Source organism: Theropithecus gelada, chromosome 7a (genome assembly GCF_003255815.1).
Source record: "Theropithecus gelada isolate Dixy chromosome 7a, Tgel_1.0, whole genome shotgun sequence".
Taxonomy (NCBI): domain Eukaryota; kingdom Metazoa; phylum Chordata; class Mammalia; order Primates; family Cercopithecidae; genus Theropithecus; species Theropithecus gelada.
In genome coordinates, this window is record NC_037674.1 from 1,950,593 (window position 1) to 1,966,162 (window position 15,570).

General features: G+C 45.6%; 1 protein-coding gene across 5 annotated transcripts in view; it reads left to right on the forward strand.

Annotated features, from left to right (window-relative positions):
- GABRB3 (gamma-aminobutyric acid type A receptor beta3 subunit) overlaps nt 1-15,570 on the forward strand; it is a 242,150-nt gene that overhangs the window by 44,189 nt on the left and 182,391 nt on the right. Inside the window, exon 1 of one of the 5 annotated variants that reach the window (XM_025390625.1) lies at nt 11,411-11,562. The exons of the other annotated variants lie outside the window; for them this stretch is intronic. The gene's annotated coding sequence lies outside the window, so the exon portion shown is untranslated. Of the gene's footprint in view, nt 1-11,410; nt 11,563-15,570 lie in introns of those variants that run through there. 5 annotated transcript variants of the gene reach the window in all.

Here is a 15,570-nt window from a genome sequence, read left to right on the forward strand (position 1 = left end):
ACCGTCCTCCCCAGCCTTCTTGGGTTCATGAGCCTCTGAGGAGTGGAAGGTGGAGGGGACAGCTTCTGGGGAGGGATGGTGAACCGATCTGCCAGACTAAAGTTCTAAGCTTGTTACCTACGTGTCGCTCCCGAGGGCCAGTCCGAGGCAGGGTTGCTCAGTGGTCTCCAGGGCGGGGAGCTGAGCAGTCTGAATACACCATGCAGCCAGGACCACTGAGAACCCAGAGGTGCCCAGCCCCTTGCCCAGACCTCTTTCCTGATGCAAGATCAGCAGACACCAACTTGCAGAGCCATGGGGGAAAGCAAGTGGATCTGAATGATACATATATTTTTTAACACAGTCGAAGTATCTATCTTACAAGTTACTAAGTCAGACTTGACTCATGTTTACTCAGTATAGGGGTGTTTCTGTTATACCACCAAAACCAGCACCTTCTTGAGGAAAATTGCATCAGGAAGCTACATTTTCATTGCGCATTTTAGTGTTGTGTGAACAAATTTATGTAACCATATGCATTTAAATTGCTTAGCACAAAGCCTTGCCTATATAAGGGATGAAATAAAAGCTAGCTGCTGGTATATGAGCTGAAATATCTAGACAGGACCAGAGATCTTTTGGAAAATAACATACAGGTAACAACATGAGAGTCCTTTGAGTTTGAAAGTCCGAGAAGAGTCCTAGAACAAATATGTCATGAAAGATGAAATACGTTAATGGTGACTGCATAGAATACCACCATCAGAGCTTTTCAAAAAGGCACTTTTAAGTGTATCTCTCCGTTATGAATGTTCTGTGTTGGCAGCGTGTGGCGTGTGGCCAGCTCACCTCATCCATGGTGTCTTCTCCCTTGGGCCTGGAGCCAGCCCACCCTTTCCAGTCTCTGTTGTAGTTAGGTGAGGCCTCGGGCTTGAATTTCAGCAGAAGTGATGTGTGTCCTTAGAGTCACTGCCTCCACTCCAACACACAGTCTTTACTTTCCATAAGGACTCTGTGCGTGCTGGAATGGGACAGTCCTAGGCCAGCCGTGGAGGGCAGGTGCTGTAGATGACGGAGTCTCCATATGCCTGCACGGAGGGGACACTTGGGTCATTTGTTTCCCCTGTCTAGTGCTGTTACAGGGGGAAGATTTAAACTTTGATGGTGTTTGGGGTTTTGGTCTCATTGATACAGTTGTGAGCCTCGCCTCGTAGAGCGAGGTATCATAAGCCATTTGACAGAGAATCCCTCAGTTGTTCCCCTGGAGGAATGTCTCGCCTTCCTGTTTAAATGTTACCTTTAGTTGCAGTATATCTGGATGGGCTGGGATGGGAGAATCAAGAATCAATGTCGGTAACTTTGAAAAACAGTCTTTTGACCATTGACTCGAAGGGAATAACAACTCAAGTATTGTATTCTAGTTAGTAAGGATGTTAGTTTCTCACAGGGGTACGTGGTAGAGTTTCTGAAATTATCTGTATTCTAGATGTGAGTAAATAAGTGAGTGTGTTCAATAATAAAAGCAAGTTTCTCCTTGTCTAAGAAAAGAGTGATAAACAAGGAGATAATTAATACCTTGTGATGTTGAGCTGGAATCAGTGGTATTCGTGTGAGCACATGAGGTTATGATACACATGCAGAGAGAGAGAGAGAAGTGGATGTGGCTGTGTGTGAATGGACTCGGGGTCCCAGCTCCGGCCAGGGCGTGTTATTTGAGCAGTCATGAGCGCACCTGGCTTCCTGATCTTGGTTTCTAATATCCTCCAATAAAATGAATCAGGGCTTCTAGGAACAATCCCTGATTTCAAGGCTGGGGTAGGGAAAGTGCTAGGTAAGCTTACAAAATCCTTTAGTATCAGAAAGTAAGAAAGTGCTTACAAATGTTGGGAGTCTATTGAAACACCATAGAACAGAGTTGAAAGGTCTCCTGATGGCCAAATATGGGGAAATTTGAGCAACAAAATAATGACTTCGTTTTTTACTAAAACCTATAGAATAAAAGTATCCCATAGAATGAACTATTTATGAGTCCACAGTGATACAAATACATAATTAAATCGATAAATACGTAATAAGTAAATACCTAAGGAAGGAGGATCGTCTCTTCCTTACTGTAGAGGATGATCGAATTAGAAAGTCATCATTTGATGGGAATCATAATAACCAAAATTTCAGGTGAGAGTCACTAGTACTTGCTAAAACTGGTGAGTGATTTTTTTTTTTTTTTTTCCTGAGATGGAGTCTTGCTCTATTGCCCAGGCTGGAGTACAGTGGCATGATCTCAACTCACTACAACCTCCACCTCCCAGGTTCAAGCATTTCTCCTGCCTCAGCCTCCCTAGTAGCTGGGACTACATGCGCGTGTGACCACACCCAGCTAATATTTGTATTTTTAGTGGAGACGAGGTTTCACCATGTTGATCAGGCTGGTCTTGAACTCCTGACCTCATGGTCCGCCCGCCTCGGCCTCCCAAAGTGCTGGGACTACAGGTGTGAGCCACCACTCCCGGGTGTGAAATTTTAATTAGAAATAAAATATTTGCACAATCTCAAGATATCTCCCCACATGATGCCTCTTCACTGCGAAAGGAGAAGCAAAATAGTGACTTTGCAGTGTAAAAACCCAGCAGATACCAGCCTGACCAAGTGGTAAAAGTTAACCTTGCTGACAGTGGCACAGAGAGACATTGTGTGTCCCTACTTGTAAGATCACCAGGAAGGGCACAGCATCACCTCTGTGATATATTTGCCAAAAATATGTAACTTGAATTGAGTCATGAGGAAACGTCAGGCTATCCTAAACTGCAGACATTCTGTAGGATACCTTGTCAGAAGTCCTCAGTGGTGTCAAGATCGTGAAAGACAAAGACAGACTGAGGAAGTGTCCAAGCTTCAAGAAGACTGCTAAAGGCAATGTGCATCCTTGTTTGGAACCTGGTCCAGAAAGGGACTAATGTGGAACTATCAGTGACATTCGAATAAGACTTGTGAATTAGTTAATAGGAGACCATCGTTGATGTCCTAGTTTTGATCATTTTACTGCAGTTATGTAGGATGTTAACGTTTGAAGAAGCTAGACTAATGGTATATGGGAAATCTTTAAACAGGTTGAGCATCCTTAATCCAAAAATCCAAAATTTGAAATGTTCCAAAATCTGAAACATTTTTAGTGTTGACATGATACCAACCAGTGGAAAATTTCACATCTGACCTCCTGTGATGGGTTGCAGTCAAAATGCGGGCACACAACGTACAGTTCATTCAGTATCCCCAAGGGAACAAATGGCCCTCCCAGCTCCCTGCAGCTGTGATATGTCTTTTCTGTGCATGCCCAGCACACCCAGATTGCCCCATACTGGCACACCCACAGTGAGGAGTAAAATGACACGCGTGCAGGCTGGACATGCCAAAGCCGGCTCCCGCATGGGACCAAGACTCATGAACTCACTGTGGTTTTTGATGGTGATGCCGAACAACCACAGATTGTCTACATGGGTGGCTGAGATAGTGACACCTTTGATTTTTGATGGTTCAGCATATGCAAACTTTGTTTCGTGGACAAAATTATTAAAAATATTATACAAAATTGCCTTCAGGCTATGTGTCTAAGTTGTATATGAAACATAAATGAATTTCGTGTTTAGACTTGGGTCCCATCCCCAGGATATCTCATTATATATTTGCAGATATCCTCAAATACAAAAAAACTCCAAATCTGAAACACTTATGGTCCCAAGCATTTTGAATAAGGGATAGTCAACTTGTTCTAGATTTGCATCATTTTCAAAAGTTTGAAATCATTTCAAAATACAGAATTAAAAATTAAAGAATTTAGAAGTAATATGCATGTAAGCATCATTACCAGTTACTTGCTATGAGGTCAAGGTTCATAGCAAGTAACATTGGTGCTTTTGTCCAATGTGGTGTGTGGAGGATGATGGAGAGGTGGCAGGCAGTGGGTGGGTCAATAAGGGCACCACAGTCCTCCCCAGCCTTCTTAGGTCATGTGCCTCTGAGGAGCGGAAAGTAGAGGGGACAGCTTCTGGGGAGGGATGGTGGAATTATAAACTTACTTTAAGACTGTGCATCAGCCTGAAAAGACAGCTGAAGTTATAGCTGCTTAGTACCTTCCCAGAAAAATATTCAGTCAGTTGAAACTCCTCACAAGGCTATGAAAATCCAGACTTTTGTGTGTGTGTTTGAGGGAATAGGGCACCTTTTCCTAAGAACCAATTCATTCTACAGATACCTGTTGAATGCACTAGGTACAAGGAGGGGCACTGTGACAGAGGGACAGCAGTTAATTAGAAATGGCATCTGTCTTCAAGAAAGTGACACTGTACCAATTGGTTTGACAAGTCTTGGCCAACATTCACATTGTGTATTGTGAGCTCCATGGGCTCTGTCAACTGAAGAATGTCAAGGGGCATACATTTGGAAAGGAGAGCTTTATTTCTTATAAAGGGTTGCAGCCTGCATGGCCATTCTGACAGGCTGGGAAGTGTAGCCTCCCATCAAAAGCTGGAAATAAACACTTTGAGGGAGGGGCAAAGGGAGCAGGAATTTATGCAGACTGGGATAGCTGAATATACATATTTAATACACTGTAGGAGGAGTCATGAATATTTACAAAAGAAGAAAGGAGAACCGTGCACATATGCAGTTAGCCTCATGCCTCTCCATGGGACCTATGTTCAACAATCGGTGTGTTATCATCATCCCAGGGGAGTTTTCAGCCCTCTGACATCAAAAGGTGAAGCAGAGGATGCAGTTCCCCTCACTGTACACCTGCTGCAGACTGGCCCCAACCACTCCATGGTTGGTGGTCTTTATCAGGAAAGAATGCTGGTTGGTTGTTTTGCTGAAATGGTACAAGGGAGAGGCAGCCTCAGGCAGTTGGTTGCTGTCAGTGGTGGAGTCTTTCAGAAGGGCTGGTTTCTGTTTAGCCCCTGGGAAGAAAGGTGCTTAGCAGGGGAAAGGGTGTATCTTAATGAGGCATCTCTGACCTTGCATCTTATAATGGCCAAGAACTCAGCTTCCACAATTTCTCTAGGGGATCCTTGGCCAAGAGGGGGTGCATTCAGTTGGTTGGGGGTTTCAGGGTTTCATTTTTATTTCTCAGCTGTGATGGCCCAGGAGGAGAGAGGATCCACTGATACTGTTAGATTTATGTTACATGGAGGAGAAAAGAAGGGTTTCGGAACAAGTGACATTTCTAGAAGATGGGCACAATGTTCCCTGGCAGAAGGGTGTTGTGGGTGAAGAGCTCTGCATAAGTAACAAGAAATGAATATGAAAAGCTTGGCTTGTGAACCAGGAGAGCAGAGTGATGTACACATGGATTGTAGCAGCCAATGAAACATGGGAAACAACACCAAAAAGGAATCTGCCCAAATTGCGAGATGCCCTGCTCAGGATGTGCCCATTCCTTGGGGCTAACCAATTACCATTCTTGTTTATGACCTTCTTTTTTTTCTCACAGAAAAGGAATTCAGGGAACACTGGTACAATTGTTTTACATCACGTGTCTGATACGTTTTTCTTTGTGAAAAAACAATGGTGCACAGGAATCGTGGGCTTGGTTTGCCTCATGGATAATCAGAGAGAGATGTGGTAGGCAGTGATATCCTCATTCACAAAACAAGCATTGCTGTTTACCTGTGTGTTCTTCACGTTCCTGGTGACCTGTATTATTTTCTGAGTTAAATTATACAGATTTCCAGCTGACAGTCGGTGAACTAGAACTTCTAGGAGAATTCATCAGGACAATGACCATGGCGGGGAGGCCAGGTGTGTCCCCTTCAGAGGCTGCACTTTCCACCCATGAGTGCTCAACTCTGTGTCTACAGGCACAGGCACATTCTGTCTTCATATTTGTGAAGATAATTATTTGCTTAAATTAAATGTGGGTAGCTCATTCTTTGCAAAATTACAGCTGATGAATGCCAAAATGTAGGATTTCTTAGTGTGAAAATAACTACTCTAGGTAGGGAGGGATTATATTCCAAGATAGTTCCACACTTACCAGGATGCAGAATTAGAAAGAATGCCTTCAACTAAGCAGCATACAACATTCAAAAGGCTCAAATTATTTTCACGTAGGGAAAGTTAAAAGATGTGTATAACTTGTTCAAAGCACACATCATTTTATATTGTGCCCTTGTAAAGACTCTAATGATAAAATTAGTTTGACAGATATCTTCTGCAAATTGAGTGGAATGTTTCTATGAATTTTTTTCCTCTGATTTGTGTAAACTTCAGGACCTCTACCCTCTACCCCTTTATTAATGTGCTTACCGTGATTGCAGAACTTGGAATCTTCTCATTGGAAGAAAAGAGACCCTTCTGAGTGACATTTTGGAAGCTACTCTAAATGTCTTAAGGTTGAGAGCTTTCGTATTATTATTAAAATGAAGTCACTCTCCTGGGAAATGAATGATAAAATCTAACGTAGTGTGAAGCTGATAGGTCCCTGAGGCAAAGCAGGGGGCATGGAGTGGCAGTCACAGTTGCAGCTGAGCAGAGGCACCCAGGGGGAGGGCAGGGCTGGCTGTGGCACGGGGAGCCAGAACAAGGATGCCCAGCCCTCAGATCCAGTGACTCACATCTGAAGGAGCAGAAAGAGCGTATGGGAGGAGTCAGAAAACCCTGATTTCTATGACTGCTTCCCGGGCCAGCCGTGGTATTCCTGAATGAATGTCTTTGCCTTGGGCCTTAGTTTCCCTATCTATAAAATCCAAAGTGTTGCCAAGAAGATACTTAAAGACGCCAATGCTGCCAAGCTTGAAATTCTGTCAGATTACGAGGACTGAATATTAACGTAAAACTCAGTGAATAAATTGCCTTAGAATTTCCCCCTTCAACTGCAGCCACCAAGAAGAAATGAAGGTGAGAAGCCAGTTTTGATTGTCACAGCATGTCATGTGGTTTGTTTTCCATCTGAGTGCCTATGTCACGAAGACCCTAATTGGCCCAGAAGAATAACGAACTGGAGGGCCTCAGTGTCTGTGAGATGGTTTAGTCCTGCATTCTCAAATTCTCTCTTTTATACACAAGCAACCCAAACAGCCATCCAGAGATCCTGGTGGTGTGGTGCTCAGGTCTCCCTTTCATGAGATAGTTTGGCAATTCCTGAAACCATCTTAGAATGAATCCGGATAACCCATGCTGCACCCCAGCCCAACTGAAGCTCTCCAGGTTGTTCTAATGAGCCACCCTTGTTGAGGACCTAGATGGGGCAAACTGTATCTGAGCAAAGAGAAAAAAAGGAAATTAGGTGAGGTAAGCCAAGATTTATTGCATGGAACCTGCGTATACTGGGGGCTCATTAAAAAAAACATGGATTGCATTTCAATTTAAAGAATGTAAAACTTTTTTTCTCAGCAATATTGAGTAGATGGAAAACTGAGCTTGGTGTGGAGCTACAGTTAGAAAAGTAACCTGTGACCACATTGGGAAGCTTTAATTGAACTATTATGGACGCTGGTCTTTCTTTGATGTTCTCAGATGCCACTACATCCTCTGGGAGCAGTGAAGGTGCAGCTAAAATCTGCTGCTCCTGGCTCTTTAATGGTGTCTCCACTGACTCACCAGGGAGCCCTGTCTCATCAGATTTATGATGCCTGTCAGGGAGCACTGTGGACATTTGAGGTGGGCTCTATATTTTGTGGTGCAGGCTCTTTCCCTTAGGTAGGAGTGCAGGGGTGGACAAATGATTTCCCTTTTACCCTTTACTCAACCCTTAGTTGAGACAGAGCTCTGTAACAAAAGACAGATCAACAAGAGAAAAACAAGCAGAAGATTAATGCGTGCCCATGTGCAGCTGGGAGATACCCAGAGAAATGAGTACATCTCAAAGAGGTGGCTTTGAATTCAGGCTTAACTATCATCCTCTGCTGAAAGAAGGGAGTGGAGAGGCCTGGCTTGGGGAGGTGACCAGGAGGAGCAAGAATAAGGCTTGTTATGTAGATTTCAGCGGGTGCCTCTCCGTTGATGAGTGATTCAGAGCCTTCCTCTTCCTGGTACCCGCAGGGAGACACCCTTACAAATGGAGATTTCCTTCTTAGATGCAAGTTCCCCTTCCAAAGGGCCACTTCTACTCTGTTTTCAGAGCTTCTCCTGCCTGCAGTTTCTCAAAATTACCAGCTTAAAATTATCATTATGCCAAAGAAGCATATTTTGGGGTGGCATACTCTGGACTCTTACAGGAGGTTCAGCTTCTCTGTCCCTGCCTATTGCACCTAGCGGCACTGCCTGCGTTCCCACAGCCGGAGCAGCCATGTGTTTTCAGGTCCCCTCAGGAGAGCTGGTGGGGACCCCTGGGTGGATGGAGGAGAGTGAAAGCCTTGCAGAATGAAGTAGTTACTGACATTTGAAGTGTTGGAGCGTTCTCCCCCCTACACAACCCCCACAGGATCTTGTTTGCATCCCCTTTGAGTGCCTTATTTTTGGGACAATGATAATATTAACTTTTTTTTTTTTTTAAACACATTCTGATAAAATAAACAGAATCTTGGGAATGTCCACGCAATGGACTTCACTAGAATATAGGCTCCATGTTGCAGAAGTAAGGTGTTTCTGTTGCTCAGCAGTTCATCTTTCAAAACCTCGATTCTGGGTTCCCTTTTGAGGAATCTTCCTCCCTTTTGAAGTAGCTAGAAAATCCTCAGGGATTGCATATATGTAAAGGCCCTGTACATGTATAAAGAAGATTTAAAGAGAAAGAGTGTAACAGCTCATGAATCAGAGAACTCTTGGTAATCCTAAGAGAAGATATTTGTGGTCTAAGTAAAATCTAATTCCTTTCGGTGGGGCGGGGGAAGAGATTATACAACTGCCAATTTTTAAAAACCTGACTGTCTGGGTCCCTGGATACTCTGAAATGATGCCTGCTTGTCCCAATCTCATCTTCCTACGTCACAGCCCCTTTGAATCTTCGTCACATGGATATTTCAGACACTAAGTTCTACAATGCTGTGCGATTGAGCCAGGGATCAGAGAGCCAGGAGAAAAATGATGACTGACAGCAGCTGATAGAAGTGACAGGTAAGACAGGTTCTAATGACCAGTCAGGTTTGGGAATTGCCAGTTTTGGGTTATGATGTCAGTTACTGGGTGAATTTTTGGATTTAACTCTTTCTCGTCTTTTTCTTGTTGTCCTGGTTTCTTGAACTAGCTTGTGAAGTTAATATTCAGAGCTGACCGTCCTTAGCATAGCTGTGTCCAAACTGGCGATCTGACCTATTTCACGACAGAAACAGTGGTCAATATAGCTACAATGCAGGGATCAATGTGTTCACACCTCGAGGCATTTTAAAACACTGTGCTGGAATGATAATAAATATCTGCTAAGTAGTGCTGTCAGTCATTCAAAGCTGAATATTTAAAACTTAGCTTTTACCCATGGATATTGCAAAATTGAGCCTATTAAAGTGTAAATAAAATTTGAATAAGAACAATTTTAGGAACGATCGACAATTGTTTGAATCATTGTGCCATGGATTTTCATATAATGATTTTATGCCTGATTTGAAGTGTGAAATTGAAACCAGCATATTCCATCCGTGGAGAGTGCCAACCTGAGTTCCTGGAAAGAAAGGCACACCTGTCAGTGTGTGCAGAGTCCTGGAACGGTCCGTACTGAGCAGCGTCGTTCCTTCCCTCTTTAGTGGGTCCCACATCTGTGCAGCAAACACTCACGAGCACCTGTCACGTGCCTCGCGCTGTGCCAAATGCTTCGCATGCAGATCTAAGATCAGGAGCTTGCCGTGCTGTTGTGGACGTGGCAGGAATAATTACAATTCAGACCAATGTGCATGTGCCCGCCCAGAGGTCAGTGTGGTGCATGCAGGCAACCCGTAGGAAGCACCACTTGCGAGGTGGCGGTGGGGACCATGAGGAGATGCACAGAGGGGCCTGGTGAAGGGCAGTGGAGGAAGCATTGCAGCAGAGGAAGAGCTCGTCCAGGCCACCAGAGGGTGAAGTGGCCCCACAGCGTGTCAGCAGCGAGTGTGGGGAGAGGCAGGCTGAAGAGGGGTTGGATCTGATCACATCAGGCTTGTGAGCTGAGCCCAGGAGGGCCACAGTTCAGCAGTGTGGAAGCACTGAGGTGTACAGCTTCAGGAGTAACAGGATTAAGTTGGCATGTTCGAAGAATCATTCTGGCCACCTTGTGGAGGATGATGGCTGGTGGGTGGTGTTCTGAATATCTGAGATAGCTACAGCCGTCCAAAGCCGGCTGCTAAGGAGGAAACGTGGATTATCTGGATCAGCTGGGGAATAGACGAGAGTACTAATAAGAAAAAAAGCCACACTGAGCATCATATTAATCTCAAGATTGTATGCAAAATGTTTTGCAGTGTTAGTATGGATTCTTTATAAGTATTAATAGAAATAAGCTATTATATTGCACAAGTTGTCCTTTGCCAATTCTGGCCTTTGGCTAGGCCTTTGGGGAAGTTTCTGTTTTGTTTTCAGGTGTGGGTAGGACCAACAACTCCCAGAAAGAACACTAAACACAATTATATGACACTTTTTTTTTGTTGTTTTACTTTGCCAAAGTGGGCAAAAGAGAAAGAATGAGACAGAATGGGAGATAAACTTAAACCGATTGTGGAAATACTTGGGCTATGCAGAAGTGAGAACTCTTCTGCCTTTAAAATGATTAACAGAGGATAATATCATTTACAAGGATCAAGGGATCTCTACCTTTGGCCTAAGAGGCAAATGTCTTTGGAATGCTTGGATTCGTTACAGCTATCCAGTAAATATCTGTTGGGTTCTGTTGGTTAACGCCAAATACCAGACTGACAAGACGAAGATCCAGCTCAGCTTATAAAGAAGTGTCTGTTCCAATCGCAGAGAAGAAAAACATGGAGCAAGGGAAAGCAAAATCAGTACACCCCAGAGAAGCATGAAGCATTACATGTGATGGGTGAGGGAGGGAGCCAGGAGGAGAGAGAGATCCCATTCAATGATCAGATCTGAAGGGCTGTCTTTAAAAAATGTGGAGTTCTAGTTCTGGATGAGCCTTTTTGGGTAGGCATAATTTGGACAAGGGGAGAATTCAGGGTAGCATCTTCCCTGGAACCCACAGCATGTTACTGTTTTGGTGATGGGTAAGTAATCTAAGTGCTAGGATGTGTGGTCTTAGCTTTACACATGGCCCACATTATCCAGTCCCTGGGAGCTTCAGAGCTGGAGAGCAATGTCATTAGAGCTGGGCTGTCATAGGGTGGATGTCCCCAGAGCTGGGCTGTCATTGGGTGGAGGTCTTCAGAGCTGGGCTGTCATTGGGTGGATGTCCCCAGAGCTGGGCTGTCATTGGGTGGAGGTCTTCAGAGCTGGGCTGTCATTTGGTGGAGGTCCTCAGAGCTGGGCTGTGGTTGGGTGGATATCATCAGAGCTGGGTTGTCATTTGGTGGAGGTCCTCAGAGCTGGGCTGTCACTGGATATATGCCATGTGAGCTGGATGGACTGTGAAAGAGAAAGGGAGTTGGTGATAAAAATAATTGGATGATTCTTAAAGAAATAGAAGAGACTTGCTGATGGCAGTGAGAACCCACAGGAGGCCTCTAAGGAGATGTAAGTGGGATTCGCAAGTTGATGTGAGGCAGGCTGTGAGAAGCTGGTGAAGATGGGTTTATGGGTTTGACCTGTTTGGGGAACTTGCACACATTGCTCAAACCCCCCATGACATCATTTCTTCCTGGCAATTGTGAGGATGGGTTAGGTACTGGGTGGTGAAATACAGAGGGGAGCTCTTACCTCTGAGCGACTTGGATGTGCTGTGGTATGACACCAAAGGGCTGAGATAGGGGTTTTAGGAGCCTGTGGTTCTCTATAAATATGAAGGCAGCATCATCAGCCACATTGGTAGCATTATCCTACCTCTTTGTTGGATGTGCTTCCACCTCCACTCCTAGCGCACACCCGTCACACACAGAACCACGTTCAGTGGGAAGAGGATCAGCATGTAGCATTCAGTTGCTGAGAGCTGTTTTGCAGGCCCTCTGGGCCTTTAGGAGAAAAAAAAATCAATACAGTCTTACATTTTGAAGATGAGACTTTTCTGTTTCTTTCCCTTGAGTCAGGATATTGATCAACTCATGTATAGTTTGAGTTGGATGCACTTGCTTTAGAAGGTCTGGCGAATTCCTGCATGGCTCAGCTTTCCATTCTAATTGCAAACCAGCCCTGAGTTCACAACAGTGTGTGTTCTCACCGTGGCTTGTTCTCTGTGTATTTTGCTTTTGGTGTTTGGAAGATGTAGCAAGTCTGGAAATTTTAGAGCAATCTATGGAATGTTGAGGTCACATTCTATACATTATAAATGCGTTGCAATAAAGAAGGCCCATAAATGCCAGACCATGGATGTTTTTAATAGTTTACTAACAAAAGAATGGATTTTGCACACAAGACAACTGATGATTCAGGATTGGATGCATCAGAGTAATCTGCCTGTCATTAGTATATTACACAGCACAAGGCAACCAACCCCATGCACCTTAACAACATTTTCTAGCATTTCATCATCTATTGTTTTTATCTGAAAACATATTCTCTGTGCTCAGGACTAGTAAGAGAATCAGTTTATAAATAGTTACTATTTCATAATTTGTTCAACATAATTACCAAATGCTAAGTCATGTCCTTCTCGTTCCTGCCTTGGTGCTTAAGGACTTATTGTCATAATGTGGCATTTTTGTGCAAGTCTTATTACATCGTGTGGGTTTTCTCTCCTCTCTCTTCTGGGATGTAGCACATCCCACACACAGCTGCAGGGAAAAATTCTCTGTCACCATCATATCTGTTGCTCTGTTTCCTGCTCAGTTCTTAGAGAGGCTTCTGAGGACCCTCCAGACCCAAAGTTAACTTTGCTGGCTGGAAATGGTAACTTCGAATAATTGGTTTTTCTGCCGATTCTCAGATTTTTCTGACCTCTTCAATCACCAGCCCAAGTCTACCATGTGTGTTCCTGCCTAGTTCCAAGGCCTCGATGGTTAGCAAAGCTTGCTGGTCCTTGTGAGGAAGGCTCTCTCCTTGCTCTCTCCTGCCTCCTGCTTCAAGCTCAGACCCCCCAGGTCCTCCAGGAGCTGCCCATGAACCCCTCTTGCCTTCTTGTCTGCATGCCCTCAGCACGGATGTATTTACCTGGCACCTTGTTTTTTGTGCCTGACTGCTATGTGGCTTTGCAATTTTTTTTTTTGCATGTGGCTTTTTGGGATGTGCTTTATCTTCCCTTGAGGCAGGGGATGGTTGTGTTTCTCTGTTTTTGGTGTGTCCTGTGAGAACTTGGTGTTCTCCACAGACTTCAGATTTGTCTTTCACTCCTATTCCTTGAACTCCTCCTGTTCACTGAGACAGTCCTGAGTGATTTGCCATGCACCTTTAAGAATTACTAACAGTGATCATGAAAATAATAATAGATAGTGTGAAAGGAAAAGAAAACTTGGGACCCCTAAATCCCTAAGCTAAAGGGAAAAAGGCAAGCTGGGAACTGCTTGGGGCCAACCCGCCTCCCATTCTATTCAGAGTTGCCCCTCTGCTCACTGAGATAAATGTATATCTGATCGCCTCCTTTGGAAAGGCTAGTTAGAAACTCAAAAGAATGCAGCCATTTGTCTCTTATCTACCTATGACCTGGAAGCCTCACCCCACTTCCAGTTCCTGCCTTTGCTCTGAGTTGTTTGGTCTTTCCAGACTGAACCAGTGCTCATCTTACATGTGTTGATTGATGTCTCATGTCTCCCTAGAATGTATAAAATCAAACTGCTCTGACCACCTTGGATACACGTCATCAGGACCTCACGAGGCTGTGTCACAGACGTGCAGCCTCAACCTTGGCAAATAAACTTCCTAAATTAACTGAAACCTGTCTCAGATTTTTGGGGTTCACAGTAGTTTACGGGGACGTTGTTGTATTCTAGGCACTGTGTCAGGCAGTTTCCGTGTATCATCTCACTTCATCCTCACACCGACCCCAGTGCAGGGGCACTTACGAAGCTCTTTTTACAAGGGAAGAAACTGAGGCTTAGGGAAACTAGGTGAATCATCGTAGCTCAGATGTCTAAATATTCTGCACACCTTCCTCGGCTGTTTTCCGTGTGTTTGAATGCAATGACAAACACATTCTCCTTATTGTCCTCGTTGCTGGCACGTGTTAGAGTTTCCTTCTGGGTCAGAGTCTCTACCACGGTGGTCACCTCAGCCCCACCATGGCAAATGTGCCTGGGGAAGGCACTTTGGACACACACAACATGTGGCCGCTCAGCCTCCACCTGCCATCTCTGATCCCTGGCTCCTCTGCCGGCTTCACTTCCTTCTTGCGTCTCCTCCCCTGAGGGCGTGTGGTTTGCTGAGGTACAGCACACCTGCAGTAAGGAGGCAGACGCGGGCACAGGAGTGTGCCGCCTGATGAATGCTCACTTGCACATAAGCTCGTGCAACCAGTACCCAGATGGAAACGGGGAGCGTGCTGTCTCCCACCCACAACATCTTATGGAAACAGCATGTTGCGGCCGCCAGTTCTCACTCCTTCGTGTGCCAGCATTGCCTGTCCACGGCATTCATTCTTCCCACCCTATTGGCCCCTCTTGGAGAACCTTTTTGATGCACATCTCTGATGTTTTTCCAGCCTGTACCCTGCAGATCTCCAGGCTGGATCATCCTGGTGGCCTCATCCTCTCTCCTTGCTCCTGAGCCCAGCACTGCATTTCGGGGCACTCAGAGATGACTGATGGCACCAGGCGACTGAGCTGCCAGTGTTGCTGATCGGGCCTGGGTCTCCTCCCTCCTGTGCGTCACTCTCTGCATGTCCATCCTGTGCCATCGGGCCTGGGTCTCCTCCCTCCTGTGCGTCCACTCTCTGCCTGTCCATCCTCTGCCATCGGGCCTGGGTCTCCTCCCTCCTGTGTGTCACTCTCTGCCTGTCCATCCTCTGCCTCTGCTACCATTCTCTCTACCTGCCACATTCTCAGCAGAGGGCCTCACACCATGAAAAAATAATAAAAAGGTTATCAAGAGGAAGTTCCTTTGGCTGTCCTCCGACTACCACTGCCCCTTCCACTACAGTCACGGCCTCCTGTGACGCCTTTCCCACTGCCGCACCCTGCCTCAGCCACTCTCAGGAGCTGAGCGCCGCCCGATTGCCCAAACCAGGGTCAGGAAGACCCCGACCCTTTCCTCATCCTTGCCCTCATGGGCCCCTTAACCAGCAGAGCCTGGTTCTCCCACTTCTTAAAAAGCTGTCCTTTCTTCTACCCCTACCTGGCCCTGGAACTCCCCCGTGATGGCGTGCTGCATCTGACCAGCAACCTCGCCCCTCCGTCTGCTTTCCCTATGCAGCCAGCGTGCTGCCTCCTGTGGCTGGCTTTGGGTTTCCCAGACCATGGGGTTCCTTGAAGCTTCCCTGCGCGTCTCTTCAGCCTCTGCTCTGGCCTCTCAGCTGTTTGGTGTGGTCTCCTCAGGGGCATCTCCTCGTGATGTCTGCTCTGGCCTCTCAGCTGTTTGCTGTGGTCTCCTCGGGGGCATCTCCTCGTGATGTCTGCTCTGTGCCTCTCAGCTGTTTGCTGTGGTCTCCGCGGGGGCATC